This window comes from Melospiza melodia, chromosome 4, assembly GCF_035770615.1.
Source record: "Melospiza melodia melodia isolate bMelMel2 chromosome 4, bMelMel2.pri, whole genome shotgun sequence".
Taxonomy (NCBI): domain Eukaryota; kingdom Metazoa; phylum Chordata; class Aves; order Passeriformes; family Passerellidae; genus Melospiza; species Melospiza melodia.
In genome coordinates this window covers 59,627,203-59,641,579 of record NC_086197.1, presented here as the reverse complement: position 1 = coordinate 59,641,579, position 14,377 = coordinate 59,627,203, and the positions used below count along the sequence as shown (strand labels likewise).

Genomic DNA, 14,377 nt, shown 5'->3' with positions numbered 1-14,377 from the left:
GAGTGCTGCAGATCTCCTGGCTCCTGCCAAAACAGCCTCTGAAATCCAGCCAACAGAAGAAAGAAGGATGTGCTTTAACTAGATGAGCTAACCAGGCAGGCTTTGGTAGCAGCCAAGAGCAGACTTCAAAGGTTACTCCCTAATGATTTGAAGGTCTCGTAGGCACCTCTTATCTCAGGCAGTTGATTGTGGTATACTAATTTTATCTTTATGTGAATGTGCTACATGTGTTAGCATTATTTGTCTTTTACAAGTGTGGTGAAGACTAATTTGTTTAAGAAGTGCTTTGTAAATTGGGGGGATTCTGTAGGTTGTTTGGTCCTGTAAAGCAGGCAGCAGGAATGCCAAGATCCAGAGGCTTATCTTTACACCTCCAATGAAGACGTCATATCATCAATAAACACCTGCCACTCTGCTCTGGTTCACTCCTCTCTTGTTCCTTTAATTTTGCTCATTTTTAGACATTGTGGAGTTTGTAAGAAACTATTGTTGCTATTCACCCATAGGAAAGGCATCAATAAAAGTAGACTTGCCTCAAAGACACAAGGGAACCTTGAACCACCAAAGACACAGTGACAAATCATGTCACCTTTTCCTGTTAAAAGAAACTGCAGACACAACACAGGACAGCTGAGGATTGTTTAAGTTTGAAAAGCTCCTACTGTTCTTACCCACACACAATCCATCCCATGCAATGGTGTCATGGCTTGGAGGAACAGGTGAACTACTTGTAAACTCTTACCAGCAGTGTTTGCACTGGAGCCATCCTTGTCCAGCCTTAGTTCAGATTCCTCACTGAGAATTAATGGCATACAGCACATTCCTTCTTTTATTTCCACAGAGCCCAGCCACAGGCAGCTTCTCTGATTTGATTTTACTATTCAGTAAAACAGAAGCCCTGCATGAGAAAACAATGGTAAGTAAGGGAAGGTTTAATGGCAAAATGAAACAGATGAGCAACTTTCATGAGCAAGATGTTCCATGCCTGGGTGAAGTCAGGTTTCAGAGGACTGCCAAGGGTATTGCAAACCTCTTTGCTTTAATGGATTGAATGAAAAGGCATTCACCTGAGACTAGCAGATTATTAAAAATCAAATATAGACCTTCTTGTACTTGTAAAGGAAAGGACTCAGGAAAGATGCTGTAAACAATTTCCCTCCGTTCTTCTGGCTGCCCTTACACATTTTAAGAAGGCAAACAAAGTAGCATGAATATGACTCTAAACAAACTCTGAGAAAGCAAGTCTGATGCTCAGATTTTCTATATATTACACTTGTCAGGTGGTGACACTTGAAAGGGCAAAGCATCAATCAAGCACAAGATACATAGAGCTTGTATCTTCATAAATGCTGGTTTAGAGAAGCATTGCTCTCAAAGAGAGTTTTTTGGAGGTAACTATCACAAATAGTATGTGGTATAATGGCTAATAATACAAAAAATCCTATTTCCTAAAGTAGTATTTAAAGATCTAATATGAGTATTTTCCAAACCTTCACAACTGCAGCTTCATTGTTGTTGCTTTTAGAATGTCTTATGAAGTACTGATAAAAACACATCATGAAGAAAGAGTGTAAATTCTTACTGTGTGGCATAAGTAAGCAGTCAGAAAAGAACCAGCTAGTGACCAGGGGGAAAACAGTTCTTTTATCTCTTCTCCTTGTCCCCCTCATTCACCTGACAGGATAAGAGTATGGTTCCTGCTACATGCTGTGAGGAGAAGCATCTGATCTATAAGGAGAAGAGTTTCTTACTTGGGAGCTTGGCTGTTCTCTTTCCCCTTCCCTTGTGATCTCTGCATACCTGAGGTAATTGAGAGAGCATCTGCAGACTGAATGATGCCCTTCCTTAAGGGCTGCAGAGGAAGGTCAGACATTTTCTGAAGGTGTATGCAGCCAATTCCCAAAATACACCAGCACTGCCAGAATCAGCGACAAAGGAGGCCTTGATTTGGGAACTGATGGTGGTTTTGCACTTATAAATGTAACTCATCTACTCTGTGATACAAAATGGAGAGCTAATAGTGACTGTTAATCACACAATTACAGAAGCACCAAAATTATAACTATTTTTTGCTTCTTTTCACAAAATCTAGGTTTGCATGCCAACATTCTGTATTCTCTAAAAATGTTAGAGATTCTACCATGTGACAGTGTGACCAATCATTTAAATGCTGCAAATACTAATCTTTTTCAGATTTGCATCTGTGAATTGCATCTTATATAAGTTCTTTCAGAAGAAATTAATACAAAGATTCTGTGGCTAAAGATACTTAAGGGTTACATAGCCAAGAATCAGAAGAATTTTCTCATAATGAGTTTTCTCTAATCTCCTCTAAATTTAAATTTTTTCCAATAGTTTGTCCAAATAATAGCAGTTTTGAAGGAAAGTATTTTCTGCCAGTAGAAAATATGGATGCAAAGAACTACTAAATGACAGGTAATGGCAATATATCTGGTTTTAATGATCTCTGATTATGATACTTAGGGCAGAGAATTGAAAGGATTAGCTGGTACTTAAAGGTGTAGCCCAGAGCAGGACATGAATTATGCTGCCTACTGCCCAGCTTTTCATAACCATGACCATGTCTGGTCTGGGAGAGTCCTTGGGGTGCAGAAGCCTCACAGACAGATGTGGAAGCAGACACTAACAGGGCTCCAAACACAAGGGTACTACTCTTAGAATCCACCTCTTGAAGAAAGACAATCACCAACTATACTTAAATTTAAAGAGAATATTTATCACTCCTGTTACGATTACTCACTGATTTCATTGTAAGGCAATCAGATATTTGCTGGCTTATGAAGTTTTGCTGTGTATTAACCATTTGGATTGCTGACAAATTAAAAAAACCCAAAAACTAGGGCTATTTTATTGCTATAAAAAAAGATTATTTGATTTTTGGAAAAGAAGAATATTAATTGAGAGATTCTTTCTGACTATAAGAATCACTGTTTAAAATTTAGAAGGAAGATAATTAGTAAGAAACAAAGAGCAAAGAACAAAGACAAATTCTGATTTATCACAAGGTTTAGACCATTTTTGGTGTTTCCAGCTGAAACATGAAATAACAGTTACAAGTATTTAAAACGCCACTAACTACAGACAATATTATGATGTAAGCAAATATCACTTTCCATATCCATTTTCAAAAAACTAAAGTTTAGCTTATGAAATATAGTTTGAATTTTTGTTTCCAAACAAATAAAAGGTTAGATTTTGAATATGTTCAATTACTAGTTTATCTTCCCTCATTTAGACTGTTTCCTTGCCATGTAAGCAGAAAGCTGTGCAAATGAGAAGTTGGAAGATTTTTGCTAAATATAGTGGTGTTAGTAGTAGTAGCTTCATGGATTGTGTTCTAAGCTACACATTGTGGACATCTTACAAGGTGTTATTTAATAACTGAAAAATTGAATTTCCCAGAAGTTCAGGAGTAAATCAAAATTCCTCCTCAAATTAACAAGATGTATGCATGCTTTTACTTTTTCTAGGCTAAATGGTTTCATACATAACAGGAAGATGGAAATAAAATCTAAACATTTTTGTTTAACTTGGTTCATATATTTCTTCTGCCTTTCCAACTGTTTCATAAATTTATTTTTCCTGACTGGCAAATCACTCAAAAAATCTATTTCACCAAAACATGTTTCAATCTAACTACAAGATAGGCTTTGTCTAAAAGATGTAGAGTTTTGGCTGGATAGTTAACCTAAATGGACAGACAGTACACTGCATGAAAGTCAAGACCAGACAGATATCAATCAGGATTTCTTGTGGCTTCATTCAGTACCCACCTCCAACATCACAATAAATTATAGCTACCTCCGAATGGGCAGTCAGTATACTTAGTATTTTCTCTGGCAGATCAGGGAATTCTAGATAAACTACAGATAATATTTAACCATCCTTTCAGAGGAAAAAAGAATATTCACCTATGTTCTGGTTGCACCTAAATACACTGGATGTAGGGTGGTAGAGACTTAATCAAAAATTGTGAATAGAGAATAATTAAAGAATTATTAACTATTTATAAAATAATTAAATAATTAAAGAAACTAGACTGAAAAACTAAAGACAGGAATAGGAACCTAACTACATAGAAATAACTGTCCCTTTAGGCCAGACCTAGGTGGACACTGGCATAAATCCACAGGAGTTTATATTTAATCTCTAGACACTCTTCATCAGTCAGTGGCAAGGCAGTTAGCACATTTAAAAGGAAATAAACCTGGGGGGTGTATTTATGGGAAAGCTCATCAATTCCAGAGTTTGCAGTGAAAATAATGTTTTTAAAGGGCCTTCACAAAATACAGTCCTGCAGCAGTTACAACACACCAACCCTTCAAACTGGAAGAGCCGCACCCAGCAGCGGTGCCAAAGAGGAGCACACACCTTCATGTTGCTACTTGTAGAAGAAGCTAATTGCAAAGAGCCCTGTAATCCTCACTGTGATGGATTCAGTAACTTCAAAGGGCTAAAAAGGATCTACTAACTCCAACAAGCTTTCATATTTACGTTTGCATGGAAGAATCATACTGAAGTCTCAAAGAGTGATCCAAGACAGTTGGTCATAGGTGAGGAAATTATCAATTACTTAAGGATGAAGTCTACAAACAAGTTTCAGTACAGTCATTCTCATTCAAATCCTGCAGAGTTAGCTTTTAGCTTAAGAACTGTGGACAGAGACAGCTCCTAGACCTGTGTCTGATGACTTCTACCTAAAGTAAATGTACTGAGACTGTGCATGTTTTGGAAGGTGGTGCTGCATAGCAGGAAGATGCTCTCTTCCTCTCAAGCCACCTATACTTCTGAGGCAGAGGCTGAGGAGTCACACATGGACAGAACTGGGAAGCTCTAGTCCTTGCTTTCCCTTTAACTACAGCGGGAAGGATTTGGACAGTGTTTAGACCCCAGTAAAAAAGTAACATTTTAGTGCATAAAAAGTTCTTTCTTAAAATTGTGGTCACTAAAGCCCTTAGCACTGTCTGTGCACATGGACCATGAAGAATGCCCTGGTGACACCAAGCAGGGGTCTTGGAACTGCTGCTATTTAATCCAAAAGTCAGTTTGCACCAGCCTTTTCCTGCCTGACATTCCTACCCCTTCAAATATTATGTTCAAAAACTAACAGCTTGACTAGACTCATTAACATTTTCATAAAGCTTCTGAAAACATCAAATCAATTTGATATATTTGTTAAAGTATATGATCTGTAACATTCTGTAATGTGTATTTGATAACACAGTCTTTCAATAATTATATGCCTTCAATTTTGCACACTTAGAAAAAACCAAAACTGTAGATGCAGCATGACATTTTGAAATATCATGAAGATTTGAATATGCCTGCAGATTTTACAGAATAAACAAAAGTCAGTTTACAGAAAAAAAAGAAAACAAACAAGTCCAAGTAAGAATATTTGCCTATATGAAACAGTCATGGCAGCTCTTCAGAATTTTATTGCCATTTGTTTGAAGTTATTCAGTTATATCAGCTGCCAGCCTGATAGGATGAGCCAAGCAAAGAATTTGGGATGGGCTTGGATACCTGTCATTCTGTCAGGGCCTGATGTAGGCCTTGTATAAACTGCTAGGCAGGGTGCCAGTAGCTCTGTAGTGGGTGGCAAGAATTTTAAAAATCACTGATCTAACCCCTGTAAATAATGGGTTTGTACACAAACTCCATGCCTGAAGGCAGGCTTACTGACCAGGGTCACAAATGTTCTACCTCTGTTTCTGGAATTTTTGCAGTGTGTTAGGACCAGCTCTGGTAACTAAAAAAGCAGTGAGGTCCTTTTCATGGACTTCAGTGGAAAATGGATGAGGCCTGAAATAAGGCAAACAACTGCCTGCTAGTGAATATGCCCTAAAGCAAAATGAGGAATGGTTCATTTTCCTTGTTCATTTTCCCAAGCTCGGAAAAGACATTTACAAGATGCATTCAGCTGGGAGGATGGACGTCTGTTGAAATCCTGAATTAAAAGAGTTCCAGGCAATTTGCTTTTCCTTCTTCTTGCCAAGATGCTACTTAAGTAAAACAGAGGTAAAGATACCCACTCATGTAGGTGCTGTTGGGAGAGATGTTCTTTGTGAAGAACAGGCTGACAAGGGAAGTTGTGGATGTCCTGTTCCTTGAAGTGTCCAAGACTGGGCTGGATGGGGCCCTGAGCAGCCTGGTCTAGTGCAAGGTGTCCCTGCCCATGGCAGGAGGGCTGGAACTCGATGATCTTCAAAGTTCCTTCCAACCCAAACAATTCTCTGATTCTATGATGTGCTCAAGAAATACAAGCATCATGTTCCCTGCAATCAAGACACCTTAGAGAGAACAGAAGATGTGAAATTGAAAACAAAAAAAAAAAAAGAAAAAATATTTAAGAACAACAAGAAAAGTAAAGCAATAAATATTACTTGTGCTATACCTGGCTGGGCACACCTGCCACCCCAAGGCTATTTCCATTCTCTGACCATTCATTTGTATTAGTCACCAGACCTCCCTCCTGATTAAGCATCACTGTTAGGCTGCTGCAAACAAGCAGAAGTACAAAACCTGTTTTTCCTGGTGTATCTCAGTGAAGCCAAGCTTTGATCTACGAGTCCTTTAATTAAAGAGCCACGTTGCATATCTGCTCCTTCATCTGACTTTTCTCCTGGTACAGGCCTGTGAGGAAGGTATCAATTTTTATCCCTGTGATACAGACTAGAGTTGGCTTAAATTCTTGGTTTAGTAATTCAAATTTAAAAAGGAACTGTTGTTTAATGCTGTGATATTAATGCCATTTCCAATTACTAGTAAATTCCTAGGAGTTCCAAAATACTTCAAAATCTATTGTAACATTTAAAGGAAGAAAAAATAAGGTCAAATAGCACATAGATGTCATGCATGTGTGAGCTCTCACTTGGCCGTTTCAGGGACATTTTTATGTCTCTGTATTTAATATTTATTAAGAATAACATGGATGCTGATAACATTATCTAGAAGAAAAATGCTGATGTTCAATTTACAAGGTCTGGTGGGCCTGAATCTTCAGAGGAAATCACCTGTGTGCTTTCCCACAAGAAGGGATCTGTTTTTACAGCTGCATTTGAAATTGACACAGAGGATATAGAAAATACCAGCGTTAATCCTGCAGTTTAACAACAGACCTGTTTATAGGAGACCCACCCTTAAAATGAAGAAAGCTGTATAGAAGGATAAGCATCCAAACAAATCCCTGCAATTGTTTTAACAAGATGGCTTAACACAAACCTAGGAGGATGAATGAAACCCAGTGAAATAAATAGAACAAAAATAAAGATATAAAATTATGAGCAATACATTTAAATGGCTTTTCTTAAAACAGGCATCTACTAAGATCTCAAAAAGACAATTATAGCTTGAATTTCTATCCTTATTAAAAACAGACTAGAAAATGGGGCTGGAAGAGACATACAGATGCATTTAACCAGAGGAGCCAGACAACTGCAGGTATTTGGTGGTGGTCACCCACAAATATGTCAGTTCCTTGTTGTATGTAAACTTTTTGGGATTAGGTCAGTAGCCCTGCTTTCTCCTTTAAGTTATGCCAATTATTTTTAATATGAAAAATTATAATTATGATTGAAGAATGCATAGAACAAATAGCATTTCATCAGCTCTTTTTATGACCTACATGATGCATTGTGCCTCACTGCATTGTGAGGCACTAAGAAGTGGTGAAGGAGACAAAAGTGTGCCTGAAATTTGCCCCTATGAAATATCCACCTGCAGCTCATGTCACGTATTCCTGGCTCCCAATAGCCTGCTGGTCTCCTTTGTATATTTAAATTTTCTAGTAAGCCAAAGTGCATCCTGTCCTCACAACAAAGGGGAAGTTCAATTTTCAAAGTGATTTCTATCTAGCTTAGCAATTTAGATAACACTGTGCTTTGGGGCTGCATTTGACTCCTAGAAGAGACTTGTAGAGGGGACAAGGTCCTTCACCTCCATGTTTCTTCTCCATGGTCCTTCACCTCCATCTGAGTTGCACACAAGATAGAAGTGGTGTTTTTCCTCTTCCCAAGGCAATATTCTCCAATGCCAAACTCTCCAAAGACTATTTATCTGTTTGAGCAAAATTCTGGCCATCAAAGACTGTGCCCAGTTTTATGTTTCAGTGAAGAGGGTAGGTGAAAAACAATCAACCAAAATAAACCCAGCCCATTGTTAGACACCCAACTAAGATATGACTCCAGGCTGCAGAAAAAAAGTTAGGTTGCACAACATATCACCTCTCTCATGTCCATTATTGTTCACATTGTTCATGTCCTTGTATAGCTTCATGCTCTCTGCACTAATTTGCAGCTTCAATGAAGGGCTCATAGCACACCTCCCTGCCTGCTAGGAAGGCAGATGCTGCCATGTTCAAAAGAGATGCTAGTTCCAACTATAATGAGACCTGAATAAGGGCTAAATATGATGGTATAGAAACCCTCCATGGGAGTTTGCAGAGCTTTGGCAAACAGCAAGATGCTCAGAGGACAGCTAAAATGAGAATCAAGGAGTTATTATTCTCTAGTTTTATGGCTTCTGTTACATGCCTCTGCAGAGAACACAGGGACCAGCACTCTCTATCAGCTCAGTATGCTGGGTATTGGGTCCAGGTGCATACAGATAAGTGAAGCCACTAACCCAGTCATGTCCTTCCTTGAACAAGCAGTTGGGGAGAAATGGAAGATGAACACAGCCCTCAGTACAAAATCCACCCACTTGACTACGCACACCTTGCTGATTTCTCAATTCCCACCCAAGCAGAATCAGCCTTAAGTGGCAGATTTCTGTTATGTTTCCTTAAGACCTCTCTACAGGGAATTATATGATTTTGCAATCTTTTAAATTATGTTTCACATGAGAATCCTGAGGAGCTTTGTAAACATTGATGGTAAATATTATTCAATACAGTAGTCTCAGACAGAAAGGGATTTAGTAAGATGTCCAAGATCATGCAAGTTGCCTGGGGTTAAGCTGGCACCAGAAATGACCACATCGACCTATACATGCACAAAGCAGAGATTCTTTGATGTGAGGAGCAGTCAACTTTGAAAGTCTATCTGATTTTTTTACTTCGCCTTCACCACCTTGTATTCCATATACTTGTTGCGCAGCTCTTCATTGCTACTGCTTACTTTATCCTTCTGAGAAAGAACAATTATTTAAATATTTTAAAATTTCTTTATCTAACAGCCAAATTTAAATCTATTTTAGTACCATGACTGATCTTGAGAAAGAAGCAGAGAGTTTGAGGCTGGCTAAACTAACCCAAACCAAGGAGGCATGTATTTAGTCCTGCTTTTGGCTGACATCTTTTTCAATCAGACACTCTATGTGCACTATGTTCTATGTTCTACATGTATATATGGGCACATGCCTCCAGTACTTTTATCTGTTAGTCCTGAAGCAGTTATAAAAATGTGCAGGTCATCACAGTAGTATTAGGGAAACAAAACCACCAAAGGAAAAAATGAGCACAGAAGCTGGTCAATTTTGAGGTAAGCTAATTAAGTAAAACATCAGCTGATAAAAATCAAAGTAATGTTCTTTTTTCAGCCAATCTTTCTTGCTGTTCCAATTTTGCCATAAAATATTGCTCAGTATAAACTTTTTGCTGACCAGGATAAGCATAAATATTTAAGAACACTAAGCCAACTCTTATGGCACTAACACAGGACAGCATCAGCATATAGCACTATCAGAAACAGAATTTTACTTCCAACCTGATAGGTCAACAGGATCTGCAAATCCTTGCAAACATGCTCAGGTCCTATGCTTCTAGGGAGACCTCATGATCTATTTGTGCCATAGAAGTTACCTTCAACTAGATGATCAAAGCAGCTGACTGCAGAGCTTTGGGGAAGGTGGTAATATGGAAGACCCCAGAGCACTTGCACCACAGACAGTCTCAGGTATTCTCAGCGTTTGGATGAGCTCTGTGCTCTTCTTATAACAATTGCAGGCCAGGATCCAGAATCCATGAGGGTAAATGACAGATACATTTCAGAGAGCTCTCTAAAACAGATAATTCTAAGACATGGTATGTCTCATAGGTGGGAAGACAACAGTACTTGTTTAAATAATCAGAAAATACGATGTGTCCTGGAAAAGCCCCAGACAATAAGCTTTTTTGTTGCTCTTCTTTTTCTTGGCTTTGCAAACACATTACATAGCAATTGGAAGGTGACATACAGAGGCCAGCCAAAAAATGCAAACTCCATGTTTTGCTGCAGCATCTAATCTTTGGGACTTTGGGCTACTCAGTTCCCCAAGGAGTCAAGCAGTGATAATAACCCATTTAATGAGGAATAAAATGCCAGTGTACTATATTATACAATACATTGTAGCATATACACTTCACACATGGAAAACTGCTGATTTTATACAGCCTCTTACTACTAAACCTATTATTATGAATGATGATTGTCCATGTAAGATTAAATCTGAATACACTTACAATTTTGCTAGTGTACAGGAACTGTCAGTTAAATAGCAAGATACAACAGTAGAAATTCAGAAACTGTGCTACAGATACAAAATTAAACAGGTTAACTTTAATAACTTGTAAGTAATTAATACTAACAATTACTTATCAGCAAAGATTTTTTTTCATTTCAACTGAGCCTGCTTTATAAATTTCAATGTTTCTTCCTTGAAGAATTGATTAACCAGTGCAAATCTTAACTAAACTGATACCTCCCCATTCCTTTATACTATTTAAGCAGTCTAGCTGGTAATCAGAGAGTGGATGATGTATTTGGAAGCTACCACATATTTTAAACACTTGTCCAGTTCTGTGCAGGGATCCTCCAGGGTGTTAAGGGTATCTTGTACTATGATAGAAGGCTTAAATATAAGCAGCATGAAGAAGCCTAGAGCTTGTCCTGTAAGACAACTGTGGCTGCAGCTGCACTATGGCAGGTATATTTTATTTAGTAAATTATTCAGAAACAAGAACTTAGTGGGTAAGAGTTGAAAACAGAAATCCATGACTTCCTGCTGGTCATTCCCTTCATCAAATCAATACAAGAAGCCTGTAATGACAGACCAAGCAAATGGGAGCTCCCAAGAGACAGGAAAGGGTATGGACAGGTTAGTAGAAGCTGGTTGTCTCAACCCAGGTGTTCATCTGGGATTAGGAAAACACCAACAGCTGCCAGACTGTACAGCGCACTTGCAGATGCACTGGCAGAGTGCTGAAGAGAAGCGCGCACAATCCTGAGACTGCTGACACAGAAGAGTAAGAGGCTGTCTGTGAGCACAGGAGCTAAGGGTGGAATCAATACTCTTGCAAACTTAATAGCTCAGAGACACCAAGAGCATGCAACTCTACACCAGAGCATTTCAGAAATGATTTGTTACAGCCAGAAAAAAGTGGACGCCCCATTTTCAGCAAACAACAGAAGAGACGGCATCGTTTCATTCAGTGCCCGTTTATTTGGTTATGGAGTGATCCTCCATGCTAGGATGCTGGATGTCTCTGCAGCACTTTTAACCTTCACCAGCCAAGGAATTTCAGTTCTGCAGCTCCAGTGGCACCTGACCAACTTCATGGCCAGCATTAGGAAGAAAATGAACAAATGCTTTTTCTTTTTTTTTCACATGGCAATGTCCTTAAAGAAATCAAGAGATCAGTGCAGAGTAAGCAGTTCTTCCCTCAGATCATCTGTCCATGTTTTAGGCAGAACTAAACTAAGATGTAATGCCTTGTGAAGAACTTTTTAGTTAGTCCATTAGTTCTCTCATTCAGAGCAAAAGTGGGATTATGTCAAATATATGTGATCAGATGATTTCCAGTAGGAAAGGGCTTAATATAATACCTGAAAGCAGTTAGACACCCTGTATTCTATTAGCAAAGAGTAGTGGATCCGCAGTGGCTATGTAGAAAACCTTGTTGGCAGATGATCAGAGATAATCAGAGAAAGACTGGATATTTTTTCAAAAATTATATCCAAAAATCAAGGAGAATTATTGGTTGACAATTTCTCCCTTATGCTAATCCATACTTCACTTAAATCAGACATTCAGAATAGCTATTCAGGTATTGCATAATTCTAACCACCTCTGCTAAGAGCCATATAACCCTTACCTCTTTCTTCCCAGATGTTGGATGAGAGTGAGAAGCTGATTGTGATGGGTGCCTGACTGGTATCAATTTGCACAGCAGGAGCTAGACAGGAAGAAAACAGATTGCAGTGCTTAGATCATATATTAAAGGGCGAGTCTGCTTTCAAAAACACAAACTCAAAGGTGCTTTTGGGTTTTTTTTGCTTTGTTTTGTTTTTTTTTTTAAGAGGAAGACTATAGTAGCACCTAGAGAGCTAGAATGGGCTTGACCCCAACCTGTGGTTCTGCACTGAGGATTACTTACACTTGCTGAATGAAATGCTCTGGATACAAATATTTTTGCTGGCGCAATATATTATGACTCTATCACTCACCTTGAAAGAGGAGACTAAAAATGCTTTGATAAACGCTTTGAAACATTGCCCAGTTTCACTGGCTTTGTTCTAAGTGTTTGTACCTCTTGCTTCAGCTGCAGTTATTTCATCATGTCCTAAAACACTGCTATGCAGAGAACTGCAGTATAACAAGCTGTAAAGTGGAGCATGTTGGATTAAGCAGCCAGCTGAGAGTGTAGACTTAACAGAAAGTGCTTTCTACCCTTTGGAAGCCAAACATTACAACACAGCACATTTGCACAGCATCACCTTACCTTTACTTCCAAGAGACATGTTTGGTGCTGTCTCAGGTCTGCTTCTTTCCTTTGCAGTGCAGGCTGGTAAAGCACAGCTTTTCTTGCATTGTTCTCTTCTGATGGCAGTGATTTCACACTACATTTGGATTCAGGAGCACCACTTCCAACCTCCTCTGAGACTTGGCTTCACCTGGTTCCACACTTTTGTACATTAGTGACTTCTGGGGCTAATTACGGTAATCAATGCCCTCACTGAGCTCTCTCCAGCAAACAGGTTAGCATGTTGCCAGTCTCATACCCAGCAAGGAGCTGCAATTTCTGTCCAAGCTCCTGCAATATGCTGGCAGCCAGGGACTTACTCAATATGTTCAGTGGCGAGGGCTCATCTACCTGTGGGATCAAAGATGTTGGGCAGATCCTTGGGCTTGAGCCATTCAGAGTGGTTTCACACAGGGATACATCATAAAACTGGGTATTTTTATTTTCTAGTTGTATCACTCTTTAAGAAAGCATCTTCATGCCTTTCAGTATGCTCCTCTGTACAGATGACACTCCTGCCTTGAATTGGGCTGAGAAGGAAAAAACAGCTGTATTATTCAGTGAGACCAGTCCCAGTTAAAAAGCCCAGAAAGCAGACTGGTTATCTCTGCTGCCACAGTCGTGTGTGACCAGGCTGGCAGAGTGCCCCTACATAGCTGAGACTGAGCCACATTTCCTCCCAAGGAAGACACTGCTAGACCAAGCTTAGAAACACCTGTGCAGAGCAGCATCAGGAGATTTGGTGCAGCCAGTGCCAAACCAGGATCCCTGCTGAAGTGCAATACGATGTAATTTAACATGGTTATTGATTTCTCCTCTCCTATGTTAAATTATTTACTCTTGCTCCAGAGAATGATAACCAAATAAATCTAAAAATTTCCTTTCTTAGATGTCACATGCAAAGAACTTTTTGATGTAATAAAACTTTGCGTGTCTAAAAATGTTTTCTCCAGCAGCTACTCATTCTGTCTATCCTATTTTCTGTTGGGCTTTTTTTTTTTTTTTTTCCCAGTTTGGAAAATGTGATTTTCTGTGGTTTTGAGAGGGCCATATTTATTATAATTAGAGGCCTGCCAATGTGGAAAATTTCTTAATAATTTTTTTGAGTTCTAAAATCTAAAATACAAAGAAAAGGCTTAGTCTTCAAGCCTCTAAACACAAACAATCTTTGCTGTAATCATACAGTTACCCTTTCCAGTTTCAATGGCAGCTTCCTTCACTCTCTGAATGCACACAAATAAGTTCATAAACTGAAAGAATCTAGAGTAAATTTCTGAAATTCCAAAGCAAGTTCAGCAAAACAAGGTTTGTCCTTGGAACAAACATATCACTTTAAAGCAAATGTGATGAGATCTGAACTTAAAACCCAGTTATCCTGGGAAGTCACACCCAGAGGAATGCTGTGAACACTGGCTCCCAGTACATTAGTCAGCAGACATGAATTTCATGAAATCCGCAGAGCAATATGCTATTGTTCAGTCCAAGCCAAAACACTAGAACAAAGCTGTTCTGTGGCATTATATAACTAACTGTTCAGAGTTTTTAAATTAAATATATTAGACTCCTGAAATGCTGACATCAGAAATGAACAGTAGGTATCACAGCTCAAGGAGGCAGGGTAGATGTAGGACACTG

At 38.9% G+C, this 14,377-nt stretch overlaps 1 long non-coding RNA gene across 4 annotated transcripts in view; it reads right to left on the bottom strand.

Moving 5' to 3' along the window:
* The window catches only part of LOC134417546 (uncharacterized), a 60,327-nt gene that overhangs the window by 41,322 nt on the left and 4,628 nt on the right, over positions 1–14,377 (bottom strand). For all 4 annotated transcript variants that reach the window (XR_010027583.1, XR_010027584.1, XR_010027582.1 and 1 more), the window contains exons 2-4: positions 12,722–13,272; positions 12,095–12,175; positions 743–898 (exon numbers count right to left, since the gene is read on the bottom strand). This is a non-coding gene — a long non-coding RNA (uncharacterized LOC134417546). The remainder of the gene's footprint in view (positions 1–742; positions 899–12,094; positions 12,176–12,721; positions 13,273–14,377) is intronic.